The 13,352-nt window shown below is 56.4% G+C and overlaps 1 non-coding gene across 1 annotated transcript; it reads left to right on the plus strand.

Annotated features, from left to right (window-relative positions):
• The first annotated feature begins 2,469 nt into the window (after positions 1 to 2,469).
• TRNAG-UCC (transfer RNA glycine (anticodon UCC)) lies at positions 2,470 to 2,554 on the plus strand. The gene has a single exon. It is a non-coding gene; the product is annotated as a tRNA-Gly (tRNA).
• The last annotated feature ends 10,798 nt before the right edge of the window (positions 2,555 to 13,352 follow it).

A 13,352-nucleotide genomic window follows, 5' to 3' on the forward strand; every position in this document is an offset into this window, starting at 1 on the left:
TCTCGGCCTCTCTAGTCTGTTGGACCCGGACCTCTCCAGCCCCCTTCTAGCTGGGTTCCCCTGAATAGCAGGGGCCAGGGACACTGCTGAATGTCAGGAAGATGGGAAGCCAGCTCAGGCTTGCAACAGAAAAAGTTCCACTCCCGAAGCGTTCGTTTGGGGGAGGGGGTGTGGTTCCAAGGGTCCCACCCATAATCCCCACCTTCCTGGTCCAGGGTGGGGATCTCTGTTCAGATCCTCAGGAAATCTTTCCTGGACCACTCTAAACAAAACAGCACACCCCTTCTCCTCCTGGCTCCCCAGTTCCCACCGGCACATTGTTGCATGGGCTACAAACACGGGTTCTGGAATCTGACTGCCTGGGCCAGAGTTTGCCGATCATGGACTGGGGACTTCTCGAAGATGGGGCCTTCTGTCTGTTCAGTGCTATATCACAGCCCCAGGCACTTTCCCCATTTTATAGATGGCGAAACTATGGTTCAGAGAGGGCGACTGACTTTCCCAAGACCACACAGCAGATCCACGGCAGCAAAAGGACTTTTAAATCCCTTTTCTCTCTGGAACATCCCCGGCCTCCATTTCTCCTGTTGCTAGTAGTCAAACACCCGCTCCTCACCTTTCCCCTCGCCGCGGACACCACTCCCACTGCTCAGGTCCCCACAGCCTCCAGAAAAGGCTGGTCCTATGGAGGGAAGCTGTGATTTAAGGCTGGGCCCAAGCGCTGATGTGCGAGAGGGGAGCAGGTGGGGGCAGTGCGAGGGGGAGCCCTTCCCGCCCTGCCAGGCGCCCCATCTGGACAGGGAGGCTGCAACCTGATCTGTGGGCCGGAGAGCTGGGCTATTTTGGGGGTGGCACCGGAGGCCCAGGCATCATGACAAGGGGAAGGGGTGTCTCCTGCCCCTGCTGCAGGCTTAGGATGTAGGCCCTGGCCCATGCGCCATTCCAGAGGGTTGGGACAAGGGCGGGGAGTGGGAGCCTCCTTCCGGGGCTCAGTGGGAGCTCCTCGCTCAAGGCGCTGGTGGTTCCGGGGCCCCGTATGCATCGAGAGAGAAACAACACAGCTGGGTCTTGGTCCCAACCCTGCTACCGTCTCGCTGTGTGACCTTGGGCAGGTCCCTCTCCCTCTCTGGGCCTCAGTTTGCTCATCTGTATTATTTGGAGACCTCAGGTCCCATCCAGCTGTGAGCTTCCATCATCTTTGGCAGCAAAGGAGGAAAGCCTCATGCTCTAAGATTCTAGAGACAAAGAGGGTGGTTCAAATATTTTAAGATTAAAGGAAGAATTCTAGCTTTCTAAGACTCCAAGAATAAGAATGATTCAAGCATTTTGGGTTTTAGGGAGGGATGCTCAGGTAGATAAGACTCAAGAAAGGGAGCTCCTTGGGTCCCTGGAAGTACTGGCATTGGCCTTATTACTGTCACTAGGTGGTCTAGGAGGGTCTCTGCACCCTAGGGTGGTCTAACAGACCTCCTAGACCCTAGAGGGTTAACGTGTACATGGGGGGCCCTAAGGATGACTGGGCTCCTGCCCCTCCCTGGCAGTCTTCCAGGTGGGTGCCGGCCGGCTTTCTGGTGTGGCTTAGACCCTAGGAAAAGCTTCCTTGGGCACACGATGTCCCGGAGCCTTGTTGAGACAGGGCTTCTGGGGAGAAGGCGAGAGTGGGTCTGGCCTGGGCAAGGTCTAGGGTGGCGGCACGTGGGAGAAGCTCCCAGGCTGCCCCCCTCCCCCCATGTCCCATGCCCCGGGCACATGGCACGACCCTTCTGGAACCCCCGCTTCTTCAGCTGTAGGACGGGGACGACATTCCTGCATTAAGTGAGCCGAACAGCGGACAGTGCCTTGCAGACCCAATGTTCACGAGAGTCTGAGGGTAGACATGGGGATCTGGCCGGAGGGAAGAAGGGACTCGCCAGCTGAGGTGCCATAGAACCGAGGCCCCCAGCGCCTCCCCCAGTGGCAGGGCCAGGCCTCTCCTGCCTTCTGGGTTGGGAGTCAGTCCAGAGGCCCCACAGCTGCCTTTTCCCTTTGCTCCAGAAATTGTAAAAATGAAAACCCCCATTTACCAGTCAATGAGAAGCTGGCTGTGGGGCTGGGTGTAAGAAGCCGACTGAAGATATGATTCTAGGTCCTGAGGCTTGGGGCAGACCCACCAGGGGAAACACTTGCGTTTCTTCAAGTGATATTGAGACCCCTGGGAAGTGGGGGGTGATATGGGAGCTGGTGAGCCCCAGGATGGCCTGAGGCCACATTATTGCAGATGCACACGTGTGTGTGTGTGTGTGTGTGTGTGCGCGCACAGGAGTGCTATCTTAACTGACTGCATATCATTCTTATCCTATCACTTATCTACAGTTCCTTTCAATCTAATCTGTTGGGCTTTACAAAGGGTTGGATGCAGCTGTAAGGAATATTTATAATTCAAATGAATAATATAACAACATCTATCAGAAGTTTCTATAGTGCGGGGGCGCCTGGGTGGCTCAGTCGGTTAAGCGTCTGACTTCCGCTCAGGTTATGATCTCATGGTTCGTGGGTTCGAGCCCCACGTCGGGCTCTGGGCTGACAGCTCGGAGCCTGGAGCCTGCGTCGGATTCTGTGTCTCCTTCTCTCTCTCTGCCCCTCCCCCACTCGTGTTCTGTCTGCCTCTCAAAAATAAATACAACGTTGAAAAAAAAAAGTTTCTATAGTGCCTGGGGACTTTGGAAACACCTGGATCGGGCCTCCTGGCACTGTGGGAGATGGAAGAACTGTGAGCAGGTCACTCCACCTTTCTAAGCCTCAGTTTCCACATCTGGAAGTTGGGGAGAGTAGTTCCTGCCTCTCCTGTGGAGATTCTAGGAAGCAGTGTTTGCAAAGGGCCCGGCCTGCCCCTTGGCATGTGGATGATGTCCCGGCCGAGGGCAAGGGTCCTCGGAGATGGTTCCTGCAGTTCTTACGTGACCCGTGTTGGGAAGGAACCATCCAGATAGGCTTCCCCGGGGGGTGTGGCCTTTGAAGCTGTTATAAGTGAGGGTCCAGGTGGGAGCCCGTGGAAACGAGACCAAGAGGAGGAGCCGGGGCGGTGGGCTCCTGGGCGGGGAGGTCGAGGAGTTGCTGAGTGGGAGAGGCGGGGAGATGATGTGGGGGCCGCCGGGAGGATGGGCTTGCTGGGTCGTCCAGCAGCAGGGAGCAGGACGGTGATCCCCACTTTCTCAGGTACGAAACAGCCGCTCATCCTGTTGCCTGACAGTGACAGGGAGGGTGGAGTCTTGGCCTGACACTTCTTAGCTTGTGGTGCGTTGGGCTTCCTTAGAGCAACGGTGAAATTTAACCCCCCCCCCCCAAATAAAGACAAATAACAATACCTTTAAAAAGGAGGACACGCAGGTCAGAGAATGGATGCGACCGGCCTGGGGTGGCAGGGCCCGGACCGGGGCGGGACAGAGCTGGAGTCGGAATCTGGCGGTCCCCATCCCTGCACCCACGATCCTTCTCCTCCTCGGGGCGCCACCTGCCCAGCAGCCCCCCTCCTGGTGCTCTCGGCCTTTATTGGGTCCTTAACGGGCTCTCGGGGACCTGGCACCTGCTGCCTTTTCTGTTCTAATTAAAGGCGGATGCTCTGGGGGGTGGCCAGGGGGTGGCGTGTGGGGGGCTCTGGCTCGTGGCCACCCTGGGTGACACATTCCTGGCTCCTGACTCACAGAGAAATGTCTTCGTGTCTCCTCGGCACTTTTGGACCCTGCAGCTGTGGCCACATTCCTCCTTCCCCTCCTCCCCCCCGTAGCTGGAGCTGCAGCGAATCGTGCGGACCCATCCCGGGCCGTGGAGACTGAGGCCCCGAGGGGTGGCTGCTGTGCCAGGACAGAGTCAGGGAAAGGGAGGAAGAAGCTCTCACGTGGGGTTGCCTTTGCCCTCACCTTTGGCTTAGGGCAGCGATTCTCAGCCAGGGGTGTGGTGGGTGGGTTGTACTGTGTGTGTGTGTGTGTGTGTGTGTGCCCACACTATTCTCTTGGCACCTAGGGGCACAGGCCAGTTGCTAAACTTCCTACAACGAACAGGATACCCCCCACAACAGCGAATTATCTGGCCCCAAATGTCAGCAACCCCAAAACTGAGAAACCCAGGCCTAGGGCTAGAGCAGGAGTTTGGTGCCCCCGTTCTGCGTTTTCTCCTTAAGCCTCTTGTGGCTAAGCCCTGGGCCGGTGGCCGGAGACCCTGAGCTGGCCCCGCGTCAGCTCCCGGTGCTCGGCCACCCGGGTCCAGCGTGGGAGACGCGCGAGGACCTGGCTCCGTCCTGTCCCCCAGAGCGAGGGAGCTGAGAGAAAGCCAGCAGGCGTCTTGTGCTTGAAAGACGGACCCGCGATGTCGAGGAAGGCGTCGGGATAAGCCGTGTCATCTTTGGGCCTGGGTTTCATCCTCTGGCCGGTGTGGAGCCAAAATCTCTCTCAGGCCCTCTGGGCTTCACAAGCGAGGCTTCTAGACTCCGTGCCTGCACGGTGTGGTGTGGGGCCTGGCTCACCACCGCAGGGGCGGGCAAGCCGGGCTACTCGGGCCTGTCGCCTGGTTAGGAGAACGTGTCACTGGCACGCGCCCATGTCCGTTCGTTTACGTATTGTCTGTGGCTCCGTGGATGGTTGTGTGGCTGCGACACCGTCTGGCCCTCGAACCTCCAATATTTTCTCTCCGGCCCTTTATAGGAAAGGCCGCAGTGATGGATGGATTTCAGGTGTAAGTCATGGGCCGGTGGGGGACTGATGGAAGGGGATTTATTTGCGGGTGGGGTGGGTGGGAAGGGCATATCTTCAAGAGGCCGTTGCTTCTCGCGCATGGCAGGTCGGGGTCTCAGACTCAGATTCCTCCCTACAGCCTCAGTTTCCCCATGTGTCAGTGGAAATCTCCGTCCGGGCCTGGTAGGGCCGTGCTGAGGCCCGGTGTGACGGTGAGTGAGGAGAGAAAGTCTCGTGCCCAGGGCCAGGCAGCCTGAGCTGGGTTATTTATGGGTTTCCGCTGGGAGGGGGGCCGCAGGCTGTGGGCCGTGTCTGACCTGAATTCTTACACTTACAGGAAATTAGAGCCCTTGGAAGCAGGTGCGCTGGTGATCCCAACACTCGGGTGGCCGAGAGGGTGATGTGGCTGAGGCAGCAGGCTGGGGGGTGGTGTGGACTGGCCGACGGATGGAGGAGGGGCCGGTCCAGAGGGGACAGGGCTCCCATCCCGCCTTCCTGCCGTCACTAGAGGAAAATAGAGTGACTACCACCGCGTGTCGGGTTCTTGCTCTGCGCTTTGCTTGTGTTTGCTTAGTTAATCCTCACAACATGCCTATGAGGTATGATTATTACCTCCATTTTACAGATGGGGAAACTGAGCCTCTGGGAGGCTCACTCACTCGCCTGTGAACATAGAGCAGGTGTGAGAGTCAGTTTTGAACCCAGGAAAGACTGTGTTATTCCAATTCTCATGTCCGGCTATGGATACCAGCTGCCTTTGGACAATGAGGAGGTCTCCAAGAAAATTCCAGAATGTTCCATGGGTTTTGGCAGTTTTCTGCAAAGGTGGCAGGGAGCACATAGCAGTGTGGGGCAGAGTTGGGGTGTGTGCATGGTCGAGTCCCGGGGAAGGCCGGGGAGGGCGAGTGGCTGGCATCTTGTGTGCTTTAGTGAGCTCCAGGGGTGGCCCAGGGACCACCAAGTGCCCACAGGTCAAGACGGGACCTGGGAGGGCTGCAGCGACGGGGTCTGTCCTGAGGCCAGGTGGGCCGCAGGTGCCCTGGGTTGCCCACCTGTCTGAAGTGAGGACGGGAAGGCGGGTGTGAGAGACGGGGCGTGTCCAGAGTGTGTATGTCCCTGGCTTTGACTCAAAGACCACGTGGGGATGTGAATACACGTGCAACACTGAGGGTGTGAGAGAGGGTGGGTGTGAGCATTTCAACATCTGGGCGTTTGCGGGGGCAGGATCAGACCCGGTGTGGCCGAAAACGTACTTAGTTTTGGAGACTTCTTTTGTGAAAAATAGTACAAACTTGTGAACGCTAAAGGCTATAACGTGGGAAAAGAAGCCACAACGAATTACATCGGCGTTAAAGCTAACAGACACCACAAACGCCACCGAACCCAGAAAACACATAATATTTTTGTGAATGAACTTCCTGGCACACTTCTGCTGATCTCCCTGCCTCTTTGTGGCTTGGACCATCGTGTGAGCGCACTGCTAGGCCCTCGCACGGTCTCGGAGGGGGCCTGCAGCCCAACCTCGGGATGTGTGAATTTGCGTGGGCAGCGTGCGCGTGCGAAAGGGTGCAACCAAGCGTGAGGTTGTGTTTCACGGAAGAGTGAGAGATGGAGAGCAAGGTTTTCATAGTAAAGTGGTTCAATGAATATTCGCAGATTTGCCGAGTAAAAGAGTCTGGCATTCTGGGCATAAATGTGTGTATAAGATACGTGTGTGTGTGTTTAAGCGTGTGTGTACACACGTGTGGATGTGTGAGTGTGTAGGAGTGTCTGTGAGGAAACTGTGTGAGTCTGTGTGAGGTTCCCTGGGTGTCTTTTCTGTGGCATTCGCTCCAGGCCTTTCGGGGACAGGCTTGGTGTGCGGAATTCACAGCTCCTTCCCCTGCCCCGCCTCCCTTCCTCCCACTGATGAAATATTGGTAATTCAATCCACGGAGAGACTCAGTGTCCTGGGGAGAGGTTGGCATGGGCCGTGTGCGTGCGTGTGTGTGCGTACGTGTGTGTGTGAGAGAGAGAGAGAGAGAGAGTTCCACAGCATTGAGTCCCTCAAAGAACATGCTGTTCATATCCTTCCTGTACAAATGGAGAAACTGAGACTCGGGGGTAGGGAAGGGTGTGTCTGGACAAATTACTGGGACCAGGTTGGGGCCAGAATTCAGATCTCCTGGGCCAGTGGTTCCAATTCATCTAATTCTGAGCACTTGCTGCGGGCCAGGCAAAGGGTCAGTCGAAAGGGCGGAGGGTGGTTGGCTGGAAAGAACTGTCCCTGACCCAGAGGTGCTTCTAGAAAAGCCAGGGGATATAAGAGGGCGTCGTGGGAAAGGGGAGGTATTTGTGTACGATGGGCAGCAGCGAGGAGCAGAGAAACCTGCATCATGGGGCTCCAGACTGCCGGGCAGGGAGCTTGGTTTGCTCGTGAGGGGTACTGGGAGGGGTTAGGGGGTCTGGGGCTGGTGGGATGGGGCAGGTGCAGATGTGTGTTTCAGAAGGAGGGCCTGGCTTCTGTGGGGTGGGCAGCGGTTGGCCACCAAGGAGGCTCTTACCTCATCTGGGCAAGAAGAGTGGGTTTGATGGGATGGGAGGACAGGGTTCCCAAGTGGAGGCGACCCCGACTCTGGCCTTTCTCACTTCTCACCGCCCCCCCTTCAGCTTTCCCCTAACAAACAGGTCTTAACCCAACCACACTCAGGAGAGGCCCTGCATCTGAGCTGCTGTCACCCCAGGTAGCTTCCTTCCTGTCTAGTGGGGAGACGGGCGTGTCGGAGCGAACCTGAAAAGGAGACAGGACTGGGCTGAGGTCAAAAACAAAGACTCTTGGGAGCTAAGCTGCCTGGGTTCAAATGCTGATCCAAGCGGCTATGTTACTTAATCTCTCTGGGCCCCAGAGTCCTCATCAATGGGGATGGCGGCAGGGATGACCTTAGAGAGTTCTCACAAAGACTAAATGCCTAGCATCAAGAGTTAGTGCCTAACATAGTAAGGCCTTGTGTGTGATAGCCGTTATTCTAATGATCGGAATTACATCCACACGGAGAGATGTCGTCGCACCTGAGCAACCTAGGAGGGCTTCCTGTAGAAGGCGGCAGCCTGGTGCAAGGATGAGAAGGCTGGCCTTGGGGTGAGACCAGGATTGGGACTGCAGCTTGGTTCCTCGGCCTGTGTGCCCTGGGTGAGTCACCGGCCTCTCTGAGCCTCGGTTTCTTTCCTGGGAGGAAGGTGAGTGCATTAACAACCGTCAACCAGTCCTGAGCTCCTCCTGTGCTCCAAGCACAAGGTTGGTGCTTAGGGCCTTATTTAGTCCTTGCATCCCCCTCCCCCCCAGCCCCCAAGGTGGGCAGATAAAGAAACGGGGGCTCAGGAGCTGAGGTCACTTGCCTGAATGCACGCAGTTCAGAGAGGCAGAGCCGAGACTGACTTCAGGTGATCTGAGCCATTAATTGGTTCCAGGCACCTGTTTGTGGTGAACAGATAGCTGTTATTATCAATGAATAGTGAGAGGGATCAGAGCTGGTTTGTACAAGAGGAGCAGGTCCACGGGGAGCAGAGGGGAGCGGGGAACCCAGGGGAGAGCATGGATTGGGCAAGAGCAGGGAGGTGGGAAAGGGTCTTCTTTTCTCAGAGCCTGTGTTTTTTATCTACTGTGGGGGGGGGGTGGTGGTGGTGCATGGAGGGCGTTTATTTATTCTCCCAGGGAACGGAGCCCGGGGTCTTTGGAGAAGACCCAGAACTGGGGGGGGTCAAGGCGGAGTAGAACTTTCAAACCCACGGTAGGCCCTGTTCGAGTTGTACTCTACAGAAGGAGAAGCCCTATGGCCCGTGAGAGCAGCCCCCGCCCCCAGACTGTGTCCACCCCCTCCTGGGCCTGCTCTGGGCTCTGGGACCCGACAACTCCGCTCTGCATCACTAGGCTCCTTGCTCTCTGGTTTCTGGATGGGTCCAGCCGCCGAGAGGGTAGGAAAGAAGGGGGCCTGCTCCTTCTCTGCAGGGTCTCCGTGGGCTGGCCTTATTCCCCTTCAGCTCTCCGCATGGCAACATGGCGCACAGCCTGGGTTCGAGTACCTGCCTCCTCCCTCTGCCCTCGGGCCTAAGGCTGCTAACTGCTCTCCACTGTTGCCAGTCCCTGGGCACCACCCCGTCCCTTGCTGGGTTCCCTGAACTCCGCCCATTCCTTTTGCACGATTCTGTTTTCTGCAAGGACCCTGCTTTGTCTCCCCAACTCTGCGCCCGGCCCTTCCCTCACTCTCTCTCCCCTGGCTTGGGCTCCTGCCCTCCTCTGAGCTGGCCTGAAGAAGGTCACCTTCAAGTTCTCACTTGGGGCCCAGAGCCCATGGGAGGAGGGCCCCAGAGTCATTTCAACAAACACCAAACTCAACAACCGCAACTTTAAATAAATAAGGTCTGGTAGATGGGGTGACTGCTCAGCCCCAGGAGTTTCAGGGAAGAGTTTTGCTCCTGCCTGGCCAGTCTGGCACTGTTCTGGTGTCCACAGCTTTCTGGGCTCTTCTGGGCTCACTTGTATCTGGGCCCCACTGTGAAGCTAACTGACCCTCTCACAGCGGGACTGGAAGCTCAACCCTCTGCAGCTTCTCCGGAGGGTTCATTAAAGGAGGGTTCTCCCCACATCCAAGCACCTGGTGTCCAGCCTCGTGTCCATGCCTTGTAGTTCAGCCCTTTCGTGGACATCTTCGTAGCCAACCCCAGCCACCCTCACCCACCTCCAAGGGATGAGGTCCAAGAACACCTGCAGCTGTGGACAGACTTTGGGGGTGAGGGCAGAAGCAGGGGGACCAGCCAGGATGCTACTAATACAGCCAGGCAGGTGAGGATGTTGGTCTGGATCAGGGGGCAGCCGTGCGGGTGGAGGGAACCAGCTAGATTCCAGAAGTTCTCCCATCTCGCCAACCAGACCCCATGCAGGAAACGCCATATGATTCTTTGGGCAAACCAAGGCTCCTGAATTTCATTCTAAAAATTTGTATCCTGTCCCTGTGAGGCAGCCTGTCCACTCTTCCCTTTGGGAAGGCAGACAAATGCCAGCCAGGAGGGGGCTGTTGTGTGTCTAGTCATTTCGTGTATATTGCTTTTTAAAAACTGTGTGGTCCATGTGCTAAAGGGCCACCATCCCCCTGGTGCTCCCAGCTTAGAGTGTTGTAGGTCACTGTGTGAGATCCTTCCCCCACTACCTCATTTTTTCCTGATAAAAATACCTACTATTTGTGTGCCTTTCTCCCTGCGGGATCCTGAGAGCCTGGACAGTGCCTGGCATAGAGTCGGTAATAACCGAACACCTACCCCGTCTCGGGCACACGATGTCTCCTTGAGATTTCCACCCACCTCGAAAGGTTATCGTGTTCTTAGAGCCGTGTTTCCTGGGAGGCCACGGAGGCACAGAGGCATGAGGACCCGTGCTCAGGGTCCCAACACTGGGTGGAGCAGAGCTGGGATTTGAACCCAGGCTTGTGTGACTCCCAGCCCTCCCTCCCACCCCCTTCTTCCTTCCCTCCCCACCTGGTCCCTTCCTCCCAAGCAAGGCTGAGCCAGATACAAGACTGGGGTTCCAAAGACCTTCCTCCTCCTTGGTCCACAGATAAATATTTGTTTCTCCCAGTGTAAATACCCCTCCGTGTTTAATGAGGCAATCCCAGGGCCATTTCCTGGCACGGCTCAGTGCCTGGAAGTCTCTTTCACTCTGGGAGGAGCTGGCCTCGTAGGAGAGCTACTAACGAGGGACTCAGGACCTCTTGGCAATCCCTTTCATTTACAGATGAGGAAACTGTAGCTCAGAGGGGACAACTGATCCATCCAGGGTCACACAGCTGGAATTCAGACCCACACAGCCTGGCTCATGTCTCTGGGCTCTGCGGCCTTTGTTGCCCACTGGTCCTGGACGCCGCCCCGGCCCTCCACCCACTGTCCTGTGAGCTGTGATGGGCAGGCAGCTGGAGAGCGCTGAGCCTCCCTTCCCCCGCCCTTGGCATCTCCGGTCAATGTGGCACTCACGGCCCCTTGGGCACGGACCCCCTCCTGCCATCCCCACTTAAAGTGATACTTTAATAAATTATGCTTTTATGTTATTACACGTGGAGCCATAAAAGCAGAGAGTGTGCAGTGGGGCTGAGGTAAGGCGCCCGCGACTTTGCAATTTCCTGGTCTGGCCTGGCTCTGCTCCGTGCCGTGAGTTTTTCATTAATGTGCGCAGGTGACGCGACGGGGGCAGACGCAGGCCAGGTATGTTCTCACGGCGGCGCGGCCCCCTCCCAGAACGTGCTGGTGGTGATGGAGGGTTCACACCACGGTGATTAGATGTAACCTCACTCTGGGGCCCAAGACAAGCTCTAGATTCAAATAGCCAGCGATAAGCATGCTGTGTCCAGGGGGAAGGAAAGGGTGTCCGCTGGCCAAGCGTCTGGCCCATGCCAGACCCTGGCCCCAGCGTTTGACACACATTACCTCATTTTGCCCGAAGAAAGCCGTGAGCTCAGCATTATGAGCCCCATTGGACAGACGAGACAAGTGAGGCTCTGCTAAAAAGAGGTGATGCCGGGCCTGTGCCCAGTCAGTCTGATTCCAGAGCCCGTGTTCATAACTGCTATGCTCGCCCCCATTTGTTTCTCTCTCTCTCCCTCCTCTTCTCCCCCAAATCTCTCCTTCTTCTCACTAGGTTTAGGAACTCAGGCCTTGTGCTCTGTAAGCCCCAGCTTGTGTCTCCACACCCTGTCCCTCTGTCAGGGTGCCCACGATCTGTGACTTGCTTGCCGAAATGTTGAGTCCTGAGCCCAAACACGTCACACCTGTTGGCCTCCCACCTGTGAAACGGGGCTCCCTCCTGTCAGTGGGGCGCAATGGGTCCAAAGCAACCTATCAAGGCTCGAGTGGTTCTCAAATGATTCTACAAGATTCCAGAATGAAAGAGACAAGGGAAAAACAGGCCCCCTGGACCGGTAACTGGACGACTTGGGTGTTTTTCTGTAAAGTGGGTCCAGGAATCTGTGTGGGGGTCAAATGAGAATACCTCAGCCTCCCTGTGCACATGCCCAGTCGAGGCCAGATTTCCTCAGCTCTTTTGGGAAATCATCCCAGGAGCTGAAGACAAAAGCAAACACGAAATAAACACTCGGGGCCCAAACACCCCACCATTCTGGGCTAGTGAATATCCTCTCAAGCCGGCTGGCTCCCATGTCATGTCCAAGTGCAAACACGAAGCAGCAGGGGTGGCTTGGGCCTCTTTCACAGAATTACTGAGATTAACTGAAGGCTGGAGCCCAGCAGATGTCCTCTTTCTGGACTCTGTGACTCACTCGCCTCCCTGGTTGAGAAATGGATCCAGCCGGGCCTGAGCCATCCTGACTGGTGGGGAACGAGACACAGGGCAGAGGTCAGGTAAACAGCCGCGGTCGAGGCGGGAGGTCGGGATGAGGGTGGGGACAAGAAAGAGGACAGAACATTTCCACTCAGCGGAAGGACGCGCTCTTGACGGCCCGAGCTGCCCTAGAGAGGCGGCGAGGGCCGGGGCCCAGAGGTGTGCAGGGTGGGGGACCCGAGGACCCTCTGAAGGCAGGGAGGGTCCCAGTCAGCACTGGGAGGATCCCAGGCAGGATGGCTGTTCAGGTCCCTCCCGTTCAGGTCTGCTAAAGAGATGGGCCAACTTTGCCTGTAAAGGGCCAGGTAGAAAGTATCTGGGGCTCTGCGGGTCCCATGGTCACGGGTGTATCTACTCAACTCTGCTATTGTAGAACCAAAGTTACCATTCACATCACATAGAAGAATGAATGTGGCTGTGTTCCTATAAAACTTTATTTACAAGTGGGTCGGGTTTGGCCCGTGAGCCATCGCTTGCCAGCCCTATGGAGCCCGTGCTTCTGGGGTCTCTGGAAGGGGGTTGGGGCGTCCCTCTGGGAAGCTGGTGGATTGGAGGCCACCGCCCTGTTCTCATGTACTTGACCCTTCTGGAGGCGTCCCTCTCTTTCATTTCCTCTTCCGTCCATCCCATCCGTTCACTCTCATTCATCTTACTATTCTCCCACTTACTTCACTGTTCTAACAAATCTCCAGTTCAGGCTCTCGCTCCCTGACTTGTTTGCTCACTAACACACCCGCTTAAGGATTAGTCCAGTCGCGTATTCATCACTTATTCCTCTCCTGGAAGCCCGGGGTCCTCAGAGTTCTCATATGGAAATGCTAGAGGGACCGAGAGTGTTGTATGTGGAGAGAACCTGGGAAACACAGGGGTTTGCTTACCGTCTTTTAGGTTGTGTCAGGTTTGTCTGAATAAGATCCTGAGCAGTCATTCCCTCGCGAGTCAGTGCTGTAGTGCGTCCGTGCTCAAATCCCCATCTGCTTGAGGTTCTGCGTCTGTGCACGTTGCACAGCAAAGACCTCATCCTTGTCCTCCAGGAGCCTACACAGCATACACATCCGCTGTGTATGTGTGCGGATGGGTTGGTCCAGGCGGGACCAATAGCCAGGCAAAGACCGAGAGGTGAGGCAGGGTGAGGAATATTGCAGATATGGAAGTTCAGTCCATTTGGAGCATTACGTGTGTGTATTAGCGTGTGTGTGTGTGTGTATGTGTGTGCACACGCCCCTCTCTGGGCCTCTAATCCCTCCTTCCCTATTACAGTTCCAGCCTCCTAGGGCTGTCACAAA

This window comes from Panthera uncia, unplaced genomic scaffold (assembly GCF_023721935.1).
Source record: "Panthera uncia isolate 11264 unplaced genomic scaffold, Puncia_PCG_1.0 HiC_scaffold_206, whole genome shotgun sequence".
NCBI lineage: Eukaryota > Metazoa > Chordata > Mammalia > Carnivora > Felidae > Panthera > Panthera uncia.